At 43.9% G+C, this 15657-nt stretch overlaps 1 non-coding gene across 1 annotated transcript in view; it reads right to left on the reverse strand.

The window, feature by feature from the left end:
- LOC143351314 (small subunit ribosomal RNA) overlaps positions 1-187 on the reverse strand; it is a 1933-nt gene extending 1746 nt beyond the window's left edge. Inside the window, exon 1 of the ribosomal RNA XR_013081663.1 lies at positions 1-187. This exon is cut by the window's left edge and continues 1746 nt beyond it. This is a non-coding gene — a ribosomal RNA (small subunit ribosomal RNA).
- Between the last annotated feature and the right edge of the window lie 15470 nt (positions 188-15657).

Raw genomic sequence — 15657 nt, forward strand, 5'->3', positions numbered from 1 at the left:
GAACTCTGTTTTGCATGTATTAGCTCTAGAATTACCACAGTTATCCAAGTAAATGTGGGTACGATCAAAGGAACCATAACTGATTTAATGAGCCATTCGCGGTTTCACCTTAATACGGCGTGTACTGAGACATGCATGGCTTAATCTTTGAGACAAGCATATGACTACTGGCAGGATCAACCAGGGAACTTGAGTAAAGTTCTTTTGTAATATTCTCTCAATTTTATTCTTCGTCGCCGACTCTGAAGGAGAACGGACGACGACACATAAAAAACTCCTTCTTTCAACATCAAATTTTAGTCTTTCGTTCGAAAGACTTGAGAGCCACCTCTTCCTCTCTTGTGTTATAATATTATATATGTATAGAGAGGGTACCACCAAAAACCCTCTCCTTCGTTTAGTTTCTTTCACTTTTCCGAGAGCTCCCCAAACTCTCGTTTATTTAATTTAATTTCATTTTTCGAGAGAGCGACCACCAACTAACTCTCTTATATTTGCTTTTTCTCGACAGAGCCACCACCAACTAACTCTCTTATATTTGCTTTTTCTCGACAGAGTCACCACCAACTCTCTCTCGTTTATATTTGCTTTTTCTCGACAGAGAAACCACCAACTCTCTCGTTTATATTTGCTTTTTCTCGACAGAGTCACCACCAAACTCTCTCGTTTCGTATTTTACTTCACAACAGAACATTATTGTATAATGGTATCCCACAACGACAAAGTACGTAGAGCTGCGCTCATGCTGAACATCTCGGGCACTTATTCACGCTGGGCATCGATCGTGGAAGCACGTATTGCCAGGCCCGAAGACTAAGCATTCATGCTGGACAAAAACGAGAAAGCGCGTATGTGCTGGTCGAGAAAGCACGTATTCGGCGCCGTACTGTTATGTCGAGGTCAGACACCTGTATTTCATTCTTTGCTCACTTTCCAGAGTACGAACCGTAGTTCCATACAATTTTTGCCTTTTAAGCTACGCTCCGTAGAGTGTAGTGCCAGTTTATGGTTTTCACAAAATTTTCAATCGCTCGGACTGAAGAGTTGATGCTCGGATAGTACGAGTATACATATTTTAAACGTATACAAGTCACCAACGTCACTCGAGACGCTTATACCACTTCAAGAGCCATTCGGTCAAAGACACCGACTCGTGGCAATGCAGTGTGGAGAAAGTCTGGAACGAGCACGATACAGAACAGTCAGGATGAAATCCCGAGGAGCGACGACTGCTTCTCAACCGAGGTCGAAGAATAGCCGTACGCTCGACGCTGCCCCGACCGACTCGACCGGACCGTCGCTTCTCTTATAGGTACCGAGGCGCCCGCCGGAACGCCGGCGACGCACGGGCTTACGCACGGCCGCTTATGGGGGGAACCGCGCGACCCAACCGCCCGCCCGAACGGCCTGTTATAACTTAGAGCGAAAACCAACACCTGTAATTTCCTTAATAATTGAGCTAGGGCAAAAAAAAAAAACGCTATCTTGTAGGAAAAAAGCAGGGGAACACGATGCCGTCGTTAAAAATATAGATTGCCGTGCTCGTTTTCGAGAAAAAAATGAAAAAATGGTCAAAATCGTCGCAGGACAAAAACTCGACACGCTATCTTGTAGGCAAAAATTAGACGAATTCAAAACCGTAGTTAAAAATATCGGTCGTCGCGCTAGTTTTCGAGAAAAAAACAAAAACGTTCAAAAAATTCGAGATAAAAAAAAAAAAACCAGCCTACCAGATAGAAAAAATTACACTGAACAAATATCATATAGGTCAAAATATGTGTTAGCGTACTAGTTTTCGAGATATAGACGAAAAACCGTCGCCGCCGATCGGTACGTCGGTCGATGCGAAAGCACCGCGCGACCGAGCGCCCGCCTAAAAGACCAGTTCGAACATACCGAAAAATCAAGAAACCGTAACTTCCTTAATAATTGAGCTAGGACAAAAAATCGACACGCTATCTTGCAGGAAAAAATCCGGGGAACACGATGGCGTCGTCAAAAGTGCAGGTCGTCGAGCTCGTTTTCGAGAAAAAAAAAAAAAAATTCTCAAAATTCGACAAAAAAATAAAACGATCAGTGGACCGTGTAGAGAATATAAAACTGCATAAGAATCGTATAGACGAAAATTGGCGTTCACGTGCTCGTTTTTGTGGAAAAAATTAAAAAAGCTCTCAAACTTCGAGATAAAAAAAAAAAAAAACCGTCTACCAGGTAGCCAACGGTAAACGGTACAAGTATCGTACGGGCGAAAACGAGCGTTACCGTGCTCGTTTTCGAGTTATTGACGAAAAACAGCCTGGAGCGATCGGTCCGGCGGTCGACGCGCGAAAGTTTCTAAGTCCGCTCTGCTCCGAATCATCGCTCCGGCGTCAAAAATCGTCGTAGGACAAAAAATCGCCACCCTATCTTGCAGGAAAAAATCCGGGGAACACGATGGCGTCGTCAAAAGTGCAGGTCGTCGAGCTCGTTTTCGAGAAAAAAAAAAAAAAATTCTCAAAATTCGACAAAAAAATAAAACGATCAGTGGACCGTGTAGAGAATCTAAAACTGCATAAGAATCGTATAGACCAAAATTGGCGTTCACGTGCTCGTTTTTGAGAAAAAAGTTAAAAAAGCTCTCAAAATTCGAGATAAAAAAAAAAAAAACCATCTACCAGGTAGCCAACGGTAAACGGTACAAGTATCGTACGGGCGAAAACGAGCGTTACCGTGCTCGTTTTCGAGTTATTGACGAAAAACAGCCTGGAGCGATCGGTCCGGCGGTCGACGCGCGAAAGTTTCTAAGTCCGCTCTGCTCCGAAACACCGCTCCGGCGTCAAAAATCGTCGTAGGACAAAAAATAGACACGCTATCTTGCAGGAAAAAATCCGGGGAACACGATGGCGTCGTCAAAAGTGCAGGTCGTCGAGCTCGTTTTCGAGAAAAAAAAAAAAAAATTCTCAAAATTCGACAAAAAAATAAAACGATCAGTGGACCGTGTAGAGAATATAAAACTGCATAAGAATCGTATAGACGAAAATTGGCGTTCACGTGCTCGTTTTTGTGGAAAAAATTAAAAAAGCTCTCAAACTTCGAGATAAAAAAAAAAAAAACCGTCTACCAGGTAGCCAACGGTAAACGGTACAAGTATCGTACGGGCGAAAACGAGCGTTACCGTGCTCGTTTTCGAGTTATTGACGAAAAACAGCCTGGAGCGATCGGTCCGGCGGTCGACGCGCGAAAGTTTCTAAGTCCGCTCTGCTCCGAATCATCGCTCCGGCGTCAAAAATCGTCGTAGGACAAAAAATCGCCACCCTATCTTGCAGGAAAAAATCCGGGGAACACGATGGCGTCGTCAAAAGTGCAGGTCGTCGAGCTCGTTTTCGAGAAAAAAAAAAAAAAATTCTCAAAATTCGACAAAAAAATAAAACGATCAGTGGACCGTGTAGAGAATATAAAACTGCATAAGAATCGTATAGACCAAAATTGGCGTTCACGTGCTCGTTTTTGAGAAAAAAGTTAAAAAAGCTCTCAAAATTCGAGATAAAAAAAAAAAAAACCATCTACCAGGTAGCCAACGGTAAACGGTACAAGTATCGTACGGGCGAAAACGAGCGTTACCGTGCTCGTTTTCGAGTTATTGACGAAAAACAGCCTGGAGCGATCGGTCCGGCGGTCGACGCGCGAAAGTTTCTAAGTCCGCTCTGCTCCGAAACACCGCTCCGGCGTCAAAAATCGTCGTAGGACAAAAAATAGACACGCTATCTTGCAGGAAAAAATCCGGGGAACACGATGGCGTCGTCAAAAGTGCAGGTCGTCGAGCTCGTTTTCGAGAAAAAAAAAAAAAAATTCTCAAAATTCGACAAAAAAATAAAACGATCAGTGGACCGTGTAGAGAATATAAAACTGCATAAGAATCGTATAGACCAAAATTGGCGTTCACGTGCTCGTTTTTGAGAAAAAAGTTAAAAAAGCTCTCAAAATTCGAGATAAAAAAAAAAAAAACCATCTACCAGGTAGCCAACGGTAAACGGTACAAGTATCGTACGGGCGAAAACGAGCGTTACCGTGCTCGTTTTCGAGTTATTGACGAAAAACAGCCTGGAGCGATCGGTCCGGCGGTCGACGCGCGAAAGTTTCTAAGTCCGCTCTGCTCCGAAACACCGCTCCGGCGTCAAAAATCGTCGTAGGACAAAAAATAGACACGCTATCTTGCAGGAAAAAATCCGGGGAACACGATGGCGTCGTCAAAAGTGCAGGTCGTCGAGCTCGTTTTCGAGAAAAAAAAAAAAAAATTCTCAAAATTCGACAAAAAAATAAAACGATCAGTGGACCGTGTAGAGAATATAAAACTGCATAAGAATCGTATAGACGAAAATTGGCGTTCACGTGCTCGTTTTTGTGGAAAAAATTAAAAAAGCTCTCAAACTTCGAGATAAAAAAAAAAAAAACCGTCTACCAGGTAGCCAACGGTAAACGGTACAAGTATCGTACGGGCGAAAACGAGCGTTACCGTGCTCGTTTTCGAGTTATTGACGAAAAACAGCCTGGAGCGATCGGTCCGGCGGTCGACGCGCGAAAGTTTCTAAGTCCGCTCTGCTCCGAATCATCGCTCCGGCGTCAAAAATCGTCGTAGGACAAAAAATCGCCACCCTATCTTGCAGGAAAAAATCCGGGGAACACGATGGCGTCGTCAAAAGTGCAGGTCGTCGAGCTCGTTTTCGAGAAAAAAAAAAAAAATTCTCAAAATTCGACAAAAAAATAAAACGATCATTGGACCGTGTAGAGAATCTAAAACTGCATAAGAATCGTATAGACCAAAATTGGCCTTAACGTGCTGGTTTTCGAGTTATTGACGATAAGCCGGTATATATATGTCCGAGATAAAAAAAAAGATAGGGACAGTGGGAATCTCCTATACTATCACGGGCGTGTATTCTCCTACTAGTTTGATGGTTGCTGTTGCATAAACCACCGACTGTTTGGCCCGCCGTTTAACCGCGCGGTTTAAAATTGCAACACAATGTTGGTGTCGCTCCGGGGTGAAAAAATGGAAAAACGACATACTTTACGCATAGGGGCGGCTGATCTTAACATATTTTGTCATGTCACCACCCCAGTGACTCTAAGACGGATTTTGCCGTCGCACGTTTTTTTATTAAAAAGTTATTAGTATATAGAAGATTTCGTTAAGCAAAAAGACACGAATATGGGAGTAGGACAAAAAATCGCCAGCCTATCTTGCAGGAAAAAATCCGGGGAACACGATGGCGTCGTCAAAAGTGCAGGTCGTCGAGCTAGTTTTCGAGAAAAAAAAAAAAAAATTCTCAAAACTCGACAAAAAAATAAAACGATCAGTGGACCGTGTAGAGAATCTAAAACTGCATAAGAATCGTATAGACCAAAATTGGCGTTCACGTGCTCGTTTTTGAGAAAAAAGTTAAAAAAGCTCTCAAAATTCGAGATAAAAAAAAAAAAACCATCTACCAGGTAGCCAACGGTAAACGGTACAAGTATCGTACGGGCGAAAACGAGCGTTACCGTGCTCGTTTTCGAGTTATTGACGAAAAACAGCCTGGAGCGATCGGTCCGGCGGTCGACGCGCGAAAGTTTCTAAGTCCGCTTTGCTCCGAAACACCGCTCCGGCGTCAAAAATCGTCGTAGGACAAAAAATAGACACGCTATCTTGCAGGAAAAAATCCGGGGAACACGATGGCGTCGTCAAAAGTGCAGGTCGTCGAGCTCGTTTTCGAGAAAAAAAAAAAAAAATTCTCAAAATTCGACAAAAAAATAAAACGATCAGTGGACCGTGTAGAGAATATAAAACTGCATAAGAATCGTATAGACGAAAATTGGCGTTCACGTGCTCGTTTTTGTGGAAAAAATTAAAAAAGCTCTCAAACTTCGAGATAAAAAAAAAAAAAACCGTCTACCAGGTAGCCAACGGTAAACGGTACAAGTATCGTACGGGCGAAAACGAGCGTTACCGTGCTCGTTTTCGAGTTATTGACGAAAAACAGCCTGGAGCGATCGGTCCGGCGGTCGACGCGCGAAAGTTTCTAAGTCCGCTCTGCTCCGAATCATCGCTCCGGCGTCAAAAATCGTCGTAGGACAAAAAATCGCCACCCTATCTTGCAGGAAAAAATCCGGGGAACACGATGGCGTCGTCAAAAGTGCAGGTCGTCGAGCTCGTTTTCGAGAAAAAAAAAAAAAAATTCTCAAAATTCGACAAAAAAATAAAACGATCAGTGGACCGTGTAGAGAATATAAAACTGCATAAGAATCGTATAGACCAAAATTGGCGTTCACGTGCTCGTTTTTGAGAAAAAAGTTAAAAAAGCTCTCAAAATTCGAGATAAAAAAAAAAAAAACCATCTACCAGGTAGCCAACGGTAAACGGTACAAGTATCGTACGGGCGAAAACGAGCGTTACCGTGCTCGTTTTCGAGTTATTGACGAAAAACAGCCTGGAGCGATCGGTCCGGCGGTCGACGCGCGAAAGTTTCTAAGTCCGCTCTGCTCCGAAACACCGCTCCGGCGTCAAAAATCGTCGTAGGACAAAAAATAGACACGCTATCTTGCAGGAAAAAATCCGGGGAACACGATGGCGTCGTCAAAAGTGCAGGTCGTCGAGCTCGTTTTCGAGAAAAAAAAAAAAAAATTCTCAAAATTCGACAAAAAAATAAAACGATCAGTGGACCGTGTAGAGAATATAAAACTGCATAAGAATCGTATAGACGAAAATTGGCGTTCACGTGCTCGTTTTTGTGGAAAAAATTAAAAAAGCTCTCAAAATTCGAGATAAAAAAAAAAAAAACCGTCTACCAGGTAGCCAACGGTAAACGGTACAAGTATCGTACGGGCGAAAACGAGCGTTACCGTGCTCGTTTTCGAGTTATTGACGAAAAACAGCCTGGAGCGATCGGTCCGGCGGTCGACGCGCGAAAGTTTCTAAGTCCGCTCTGCTCCGAAACACCGCTCCGGCGTCAAAAATCGTCGTAGGACAAAAAATCGCCACCCTATCTTGCAGGAAAAAATCCGGGGAACACGATGGCGTCGTCAAAAGTGCAGGTCGTCGAGCTAGTTTTCGAGAAAAAAAAAAAAAAATTCTCAAAACTCGACAAAAAAATAAAACGATCAGTGGACCGTGTAGAGAATCTAAAACTGCATAAGAATCGTATAGACCAAAATTGGCGTTCACGTGCTCGTTTTTGAGAAAAAAGTTAAAAAAGCTCTCAAACTTCGAGATAAAAAAAAAAAAACCGTCTACCAGGTAGCCAACGGTAAACGGTACAAGTATCGTACGGGCGAAAACGAGCGTTACCGTGCTCGTTTTCGAGTTATTGACGAAAAACAGCCTGGAGCGATCGGTCCGGCGGTCGACGCGCGAAAGTTTCTAAGTCCGCTCTGCTCCGAATCATCGCTCCGGCGTCAAAAATCGTCGTAGGACAAAAAATCGCCACCCTATCTTGCAGGAAAAAATCCGGGGAACACGATGGCGTCGTCAAAAGTGCAGGTCGTCGAGCTCGTTTTCGAGAAAAAAAAAAAAAAATTCTCAAAATTCGACAAAAAAATAAAACGATCAGTGGACCGTGTAGAGAATATAAAACTGCATAAGAATCGTATAGACCAAAATTGGCGTTCACGTGCTCGTTTTTGTGGAAAAAGTTAAAAAAGCTCTCAAAATTCGAGATAAAAAAAAAAAAAACCATCTACCAGGTAGCCAACGGTAAACGGTACAAGTATCGTACGGGCGAAAACGAGCGTTACCGTGCTCGTTTTCGAGTTATTGACGAAAAACAGCCTGGAGCGATCGGTCCGGCGGTCGACGCGCGAAAGTTTCTAAGTCCGCTCTGCTCCGAAACACCGCTCCGGCGTCAAAAATCGTCGTAGGACAAAAAATAGACACGCTATCTTGCAGGAAAAAATCCGGGGAACACGATGGCGTCGTCAAAAGTGCAGGTCGTCGAGCTCGTTTTCGAGAAAAAAAAAACAAAATTCTCAAAATTCGACAAAAAAATAAAACGATCAGTGGACCGTGTAGAGAATATAAAACTGCATAAGAATCGTATAGACGAAAATTGGCGTTCACGTGCTCGTTTTTGTGGAAAAAATTAAAAAAGCTCTCAAACTTCGAGATAAAAAAAAAAAAAACCGTCTACCAGGTAGCCAACGGTAAACGGTACAAGTATCGTACGGGCGAAAACGAGCGTTACCGTGCTCGTTTTCGAGTTATTGACGAAAAACAGCCTGGAGCGATCGGTCCGGCGGTCGACGCGCGAAAGTTTCTAAGTCCGCTCTGCTCCGAAACACCGCTCCGGCGTCAAAAATCGTCGTAGGACAAAAAATCGCCACCCTATCTTGCAGGAAAAAATCCGGGGAACACGATGGCGTCGTCAAAAGTGCAGGTCGTCGAGCTAGTTTTCGAGAAAAAAAAAAAAAATTCTCAAAACTCGACAAAAAAATAAAACGATCAGTGGACCGTGTAGAGAATCTAAAACTGCATAAGAATCGTATAGACCAAAATTGGCGTTCACGTGCTCGTTTTTGAGAAAAAAGTTAAAAAAGCTCTCAAAATTCGAGATAAAAAAAAAAAAAACCATCTACCAGGTAGCCAACGGTAAACGGTACAAGTATCGTACGGGCGAAAACGAGCGTTACCGTGCTCGTTTTCGAGTTATTGACGAAAAACAGCCTGGAGCGATCGGTCCGGCGGTCGACGCGCGAAAGTTTCTAAGTCCGCTCTGCTCCGAAACACCGCTCCGGCGTCAAAAATCGTCGTAGGACAAAAAATAGACACGCTATCTTGCAGGAAAAAATCCGGGGAACACGATGGCGTCGTCAAAAGTGCAGGTCGTCGAGCTCGTTTTCGAGAAAAAAAAAAAAAAATTCTCAAAATTCGACAAAAAAATAAAACGATCAGTGGACCGTGTAGAGAATATAAAACTGCATAAGAATCGTATAGACGAAAATTGGCGTTCACGTGCTCGTTTTTGTGGAAAAAATTAAAAAAGCTCTCAAACTTCGAGATAAAAAAAAAAAAAAACCGTCTACCAGGTAGCCAACGGTAAACGGTACAAGTATCGTACGGGCGAAAACGAGCGTTACCGTGCTCGTTTTCGAGTTATTGACGAAAAACAGCCTGGAGCGATCGGTCCGGCGGTCGACGCGCGAAAGTTTCTAAGTCCGCTCTGCTCCGAATCATCGCTCCGGCGTCAAAAATCGTCGTAGGACAAAAAATCGCCACCCTATCTTGCAGGAAAAAATCCGGGGAACACGATGGCGTCGTCAAAAGTGCAGGTCGTCGAGCTCGTTTTCGAGAAAAAAAAAAAAAAATTCTCAAAATTCGACAAAAAAATAAAACGATCAGTGGACCGTGTAGAGAATATAAAACTGCATAAGAATCGTATAGACCAAAATTGGCGTTCACGTGCTCGTTTTTGAGAAAAAAGTTAAAAAAGCTCTCAAAATTCGAGATAAAAAAAAAAAAAACCATCTACCAGGTAGCCAACGGTAAACGGTACAAGTATCGTACGGGCGAAAACGAGCGTTACCGTGCTCGTTTTCGAGTTATTGACGAAAAACAGCCTGGAGCGATCGGTCCGGCGGTCGACGCGCGAAAGTTTCTAAGTCCGCTCTGCTCCGAAACACCGCTCCGGCGTCAAAAATCGTCGTAGGACAAAAAATAGACACGCTATCTTGCAGGAAAAAATCCGGGGAACACGATGGCGTCGTCAAAAGTGCAGGTCGTCGAGCTCGTTTTCGAGAAAAAAAAAAAAAAATTCTCAAAATTCGACAAAAAAATAAAACGATCAGTGGACCGTGTAGAGAATATAAAACTGCATAAGAATCGTATAGACGAAAATTGGCGTTCACGTGCTCGTTTTTGTGGAAAAAATTAAAAAAGCTCTCAAAATTCGAGATAAAAAAAAAAAAAACCATCTACCAGGTAGCCAACGGTAAACGGTACAAGTATCGTACGGGCGAAAACGAGCGTTACCGTGCTCGTTTTCGAGTTATTGACGAAAAACAGCCTGGAGCGATCGGTCCGGCGGTCGACGCGCGAAAGTTTCTAAGTCCGCTCTGCTCCGAAACACCGCTCCGGCGTCAAAAATCGTCGTAGGACAAAAAATAGACACGCTATCTTGCAGGAAAAAATCCGGGGAACACGATGGCGTCGTCAAAAGTGCAGGTCGTCGAGCTCGTTTTCGAGAAAAAAAAAACAAAATTCTCAAAATTCGACAAAAAAATAAAACGATCAGTGGACCGTGTAGAGAATATAAAACTGCATAAGAATCGTATAGACGAAAATTGGCGTTCACGTGCTCGTTTTTGTGGAAAAAATTAAAAAAGCTCTCAAACTTCGAGATAAAAAAAAAAAAAACCGTCTACCAGGTAGCCAACGGTAAACGGTACAAGTATCGTACGGGCGAAAACGAGCGTTACCGTGCTCGTTTTCGAGTTATTGACGAAAAACAGCCTGGAGCGATCGGTCCGGCGGTCGACGCGCGAAAGTTTCTAAGTCCGCTCTGCTCCGAAACACCGCTCCGGCGTCAAAAATCGTCGTAGGACAAAAAATCGCCACCCTATCTTGCAGGAAAAAATCCGGGGAACACGATGGCGTCGTCAAAAGTGCAGGTCGTCGAGCTAGTTTTCGAGAAAAAAAAAAAAAAATTCTCAAAACTCGACAAAAAAATAAAACGATCAGTGGACCGTGTAGAGAATCTAAAACTGCATAAGAATCGTATAGACCAAAATTGGCGTTCACGTGCTCGTTTTTGAGAAAAAAGTTAAAAAAGCTCTCAAAATTCGAGATAAAAAAAAAAAAACCATCTACCAGGTAGCCAACGGTAAACGGTACAAGTATCGTACGGGCGAAAACGAGCGTTACCGTGCTCGTTTTCGAGTTATTGACGAAAAACAGCCTGGAGCGATCGGTCCGGCGGTCGACGCGCGAAAGTTTCTAAGTCCGCTCTGCTCCGAAACACCGCTCCGGCGTCAAAAATCGTCGTAGGACAAAAAATAGACACGCTATCTTGCAGGAAAAAATCCGGGGAACACGATGGCGTCGTCAAAAGTGCAGGTCGTCGAGCTCGTTTTCGAGAAAAAAAAAAAAAAATTCTCAAAATTCGACAAAAAAATAAAACGATCAGTGGACCGTGTAGAGAATATAAAACTGCATAAGAATCGTATAGACGAAAATTGGCGTTCACGTGCTCGTTTTTGTGGAAAAAATTAAAAAAGCTCTCAAACTTCGAGATAAAAAAAAAAAAAACCGTCTACCAGGTAGCCAACGGTAAACGGTACAAGTATCGTACGGGCGAAAACGAGCGTTACCGTGCTCGTTTTCGAGTTATTGACGAAAAACAGCCTGGAGCGATCGGTCCGGCGGTCGACGCGCGAAAGTTTCTAAGTCCGCTCTGCTCCGAATCATCGCTCCGGCGTCAAAAATCGTCGTAGGACAAAAAATCGCCACCCTATCTTGCAGGAAAAAATCCGGGGAACACGATGGCGTCGTCAAAAGTGCAGGTCGTCGAGCTCGTTTTCGAGAAAAAAAAAAAAAAATTCTCAAAATTCGACAAAAAAATAAAACGATCAGTGGACCGTGTAGAGAATATAAAACTGCATAAGAATCGTATAGACGAAAATTGGCGTTCACGTGCTCGTTTTTGTGGAAAAAATTAAAAAAGCTCTCAAACTTCGAGATAAAAAAAAAAAAAACCGTCTACCAGGTAGCCAACGGTAAACGGTACAAGTATCGTACGGGCGAAAACGAGCGTTACCGTGCTCGTTTTCGAGTTATTGACGAAAAACAGCCTGGAGCGATCGGTCCGGCGGTCGACGCGCGAAAGTTTCTAAGTCCGCTCTGCTCCGAATCATCGCTCCGGCGTCAAAAATCGTCGTAGGACAAAAAATCGCCACCCTATCTTGCAGGAAAAAATCCGGGGAACACGATGGCGTCGTCAAAAGTGCAGGTCGTCGAGCTCGTTTTCGAGAAAAAAAAAAAAAAATTCTCAAAATTCGACAAAAAAATAAAACGATCAGTGGACCGTGTAGAGAATCTAAAACTGCATAAGAATCGTATAGACCAAAATTGGCGTTCACGTGCTCGTTTTTGAGAAAAAAGTTAAAAAAGCTCTCAAAATTCGAGATAAAAAAAAAAAAAACCATCTACCAGGTAGCCAACGGTAAACGGTACAAGTATCGTACGGGCGAAAACGAGCGTTACCGTGCTCGTTTTCGAGTTATTGACGAAAAACAGCCTGGAGCGATCGGTCCGGCGGTCGACGCGCGAAAGTTTCTAAGTCCGCTCTGCTCCGAAACACCGCTCCGGCGTCAAAAATCGTCGTAGGACAAAAAATAGACACGCTATCTTGCAGGAAAAAATCCGGGGAACACGATGGCGTCGTCAAAAGTGCAGGTCGTCGAGCTCGTTTTCGAGAAAAAAAAAAAAAAATTCTCAAAATTCGACAAAAAAATAAAACGATCAGTGGACCGTGTAGAGAATATAAAACTGCATAAGAATCGTATAGACGAAAATTGGCGTTCACGTGCTCGTTTTTGTGGAAAAAATTAAAAAAGCTCTCAAAATTCGAGATAAAAAAAAAAAAAACCATCTACCAGGTAGCCATCGGTAAACGGTACAAGTATCGTACGGGCGAAAACGAGCGTTACCGTGCTCGTTTTCGAGTTATTGACGAAAAACAGCCTGGAGCGATCGGTCCGGCGGTCGACGCGCGAAAGTTTCTAAGTCCGCTCTGCTCCGAAACACCGCTCCGGCGTCAAAAATCGTCGTAGGACAAAAAATAGACACGCTATCTTGCAGGAAAAAATCCGGGGAACACGATGGCGTCGTCAAAAGTGCAGGTCGTCGAGCTCGTTTTCGAGAAAAAAAAAAAAAAATTCTCAAAATTCGACAAAAAAATAAAACGATCAGTGGACCGTGTAGAGAATCTAAAACTGCATAAGAATCGTATAGACGAAAATTGGCCTTAACGTGCTGGTTTTCGAGTTATTGACGATAAGCCGGTATATATATGTCCGAGATAAAAAAAAAGATAGGGACAGTGGGAATCTCCTATACTATCACGGGCGTGTATTCTCCTACTAGTTTGATGGTTGCTGTTGCATAAACCACCGACTGTTTGGCCCGCCGTTTAACCGCGCAGTTTAAAATTGCAACACAATGTTGGTGTCGCTCCGGATCGAAAAAATGGAAAAACGACATACTTTACGCATAGGGGCGGCTGATCTTAACATATTTTGTCAATGTCATCTTCCCAGTGACCCTAGGAAGGAGTTTGCCGTTGCACGTTTTCCTATTAAAAAGTAATTAGTGTACAAAAATTTTCGTGAAGCAAAAAACAAGAATATGAAAGTACGTTCCATGAGCATTACGGTGAATAAAACAGAAATTAAAAATTCCCGAGGGGTTGAACAGCATCATATTGAATTCGTTTTGCTGACTGGGGTCTGCGCCCCCCAGACCCCCGCTACACTAGCCCAGACCAAACCCACTTTGTAATAGTGGTATCATATTAAATTGAACAGCATCGTACTTAATTCGTTTTGCTGAATGGGGGGCTGCGCCCCCCAAACCCCCGCTACACTAGCCCAGACCTAACCCATTTTGTAATAGCGGTATCAAATTAAATTGAACAGCATCGTACTAAATTCGTTTTGCTGACTGGGGGGCTGCGCCCCCCAGACCCCCGCAACACTAGCCCGGACCTAACCCACTTTGTAATAGCGGTATCATATTAAATTGAACAGCATCGTACTAAATTCGTTTTGCTGAATGGGGGGCTGCGCCCCCCAAACCCCCGCTACACTAGCCCAGACCTAACCCATTTTGTAATAGCGGTATCAAATTAAATTGAACAGCATCATATTGAATTCGTTTTGCTGACTGGGGTCTGCGCCCCCCAGACCCCCGCTACAATAGCCCAGACCTAACCCACTTTGTAATAGTGGTATCATATTAAATTGAACAGCATCGTACTTAATTCGTTTTGCTGAATGGGGGGCTGCGCCCCCCAAACCCCCGCTACACTAGCCCAGACCTAACCCATTTTGTAATAGCGGTATCAAATTAAATTGAACAGCATCGTACTAAATTCGTTTTGCTGACAGGGGTCTGCGCCCCCCAGACCCCCGCTACACTAGCCCAGACCTAACCCCCTTTGTAATAGCGGTATCATATTAAATTGAACAGCATCATATTGAATTCGTTTTGCTGACTGGGGTCTGCGCGCCCCAGACCCCCGCAACACTAGCCCGGACCTAACCCACTTTGTAATAGCGGTATCACATTAAATTGAACAGCATCGTACTAAATTCGTTTTGCTGAATGGGGGGCTGCGCCCCCCAAACCCCCGCTACACTAGCCCAGACCTAACCCATTTTGTAATAGCGGTATCAAACTAAATTGAACAGCATCATATTGAATTCGTTTTGCTGACTGGGGTCTGCGCCCCCCCGACCCCCGCTACAATAGCCCAGACCTAACCCACTTTGTAATAGTGGTATCATATTAAATTGAACAGCATCGTACTTAATTCGTTTTGCTGAATGGGGGGCTGCGCCCCCCAAACCCCCGCTACACTAGCCCAGACCTAACCCATTTTGTAATAGCGGTATCAAATTAAATTGAACAGCATCGTACTAAATTCGTTTTGCTGACAGGGGTCTGCGCCCCCCAGACCCCCGCTACACTAGCCCAGACCTAACCCCCTTTGTAATAGCGGTATCATATTAAATTGAACAGCATCATATTGAATTCGTTTTGCTGACTGGGGTCTGCGCGCCCCAGACCCCCGCAACACTAGCCCGGACCTAACCCACTTTGTAATAGCGGTATCATATTAAATTGAACAGCATCGTACTAAATTCGTTTTGCTGAATGGGGGGCTGCGCCCCCCAAACCCCCGCTACACTAGCCCAGACCTAACCCATTTTGTAATAGCGGTATCAAATTAAATTGAACAGCATCATATTGAATTCGTTTTGCTGACTGGGGTCTGCGCCCCCCAGACCCCCGCTATACTAGCCCAGACCTAACCCACTTTGTAATAGTGGTATCATATTAAATTGAACAGCATCGTACATAATTCGTTTTGCTGAATGGGGGGCTGCGCCCCCCAAACCCCCGCTACACTAGCCCAGACCTAACCCATTTTGTAATAGCTGTATCAAATTAAATTGAACAGCATCATATTGAATTCGTTTTGCTGACAGGGGTCTGCGCCCCCAGACCCCCGCTACACTAGCCCAGACCTAACCCACTTTGTAATAGTGGTATCATATTAAATTGAACAGCATCGTACATAATTCGTTTTGCTGAATGGGGGGCTGCGCCCCCCAAACCCCCGCTACACTAGCCCAGACCTAACCCATTTTGTAATAGCGGTATCAAATTAAATTGAACAGCATCATATTGAATTCGTTTTGCTGACTGGGGTCTGCGCCCCCCAAACCCCCGCTACACTAGCCCAGACCTAACCCATTTTGTAATAGCGGTATCAAATTAAATTGAACAGCATCATATTGAATTCGTTTTGCTGACTGGGGTCTGCGCCCCCCAAACCCCCGCTACACCAGCCCAGACCTAACCCATTTTGTAATAGCGGTATCAAATTAAATTGAGCAGCATCATATTGAATTCGTTTTGCTGACAGG

The sequence above is a fragment of the Colletes latitarsis genome, unplaced genomic scaffold, assembly GCF_051014445.1.
Source record: "Colletes latitarsis isolate SP2378_abdomen unplaced genomic scaffold, iyColLati1 scaffold0125, whole genome shotgun sequence".
Taxonomy (NCBI): domain Eukaryota; kingdom Metazoa; phylum Arthropoda; class Insecta; order Hymenoptera; family Colletidae; genus Colletes; species Colletes latitarsis.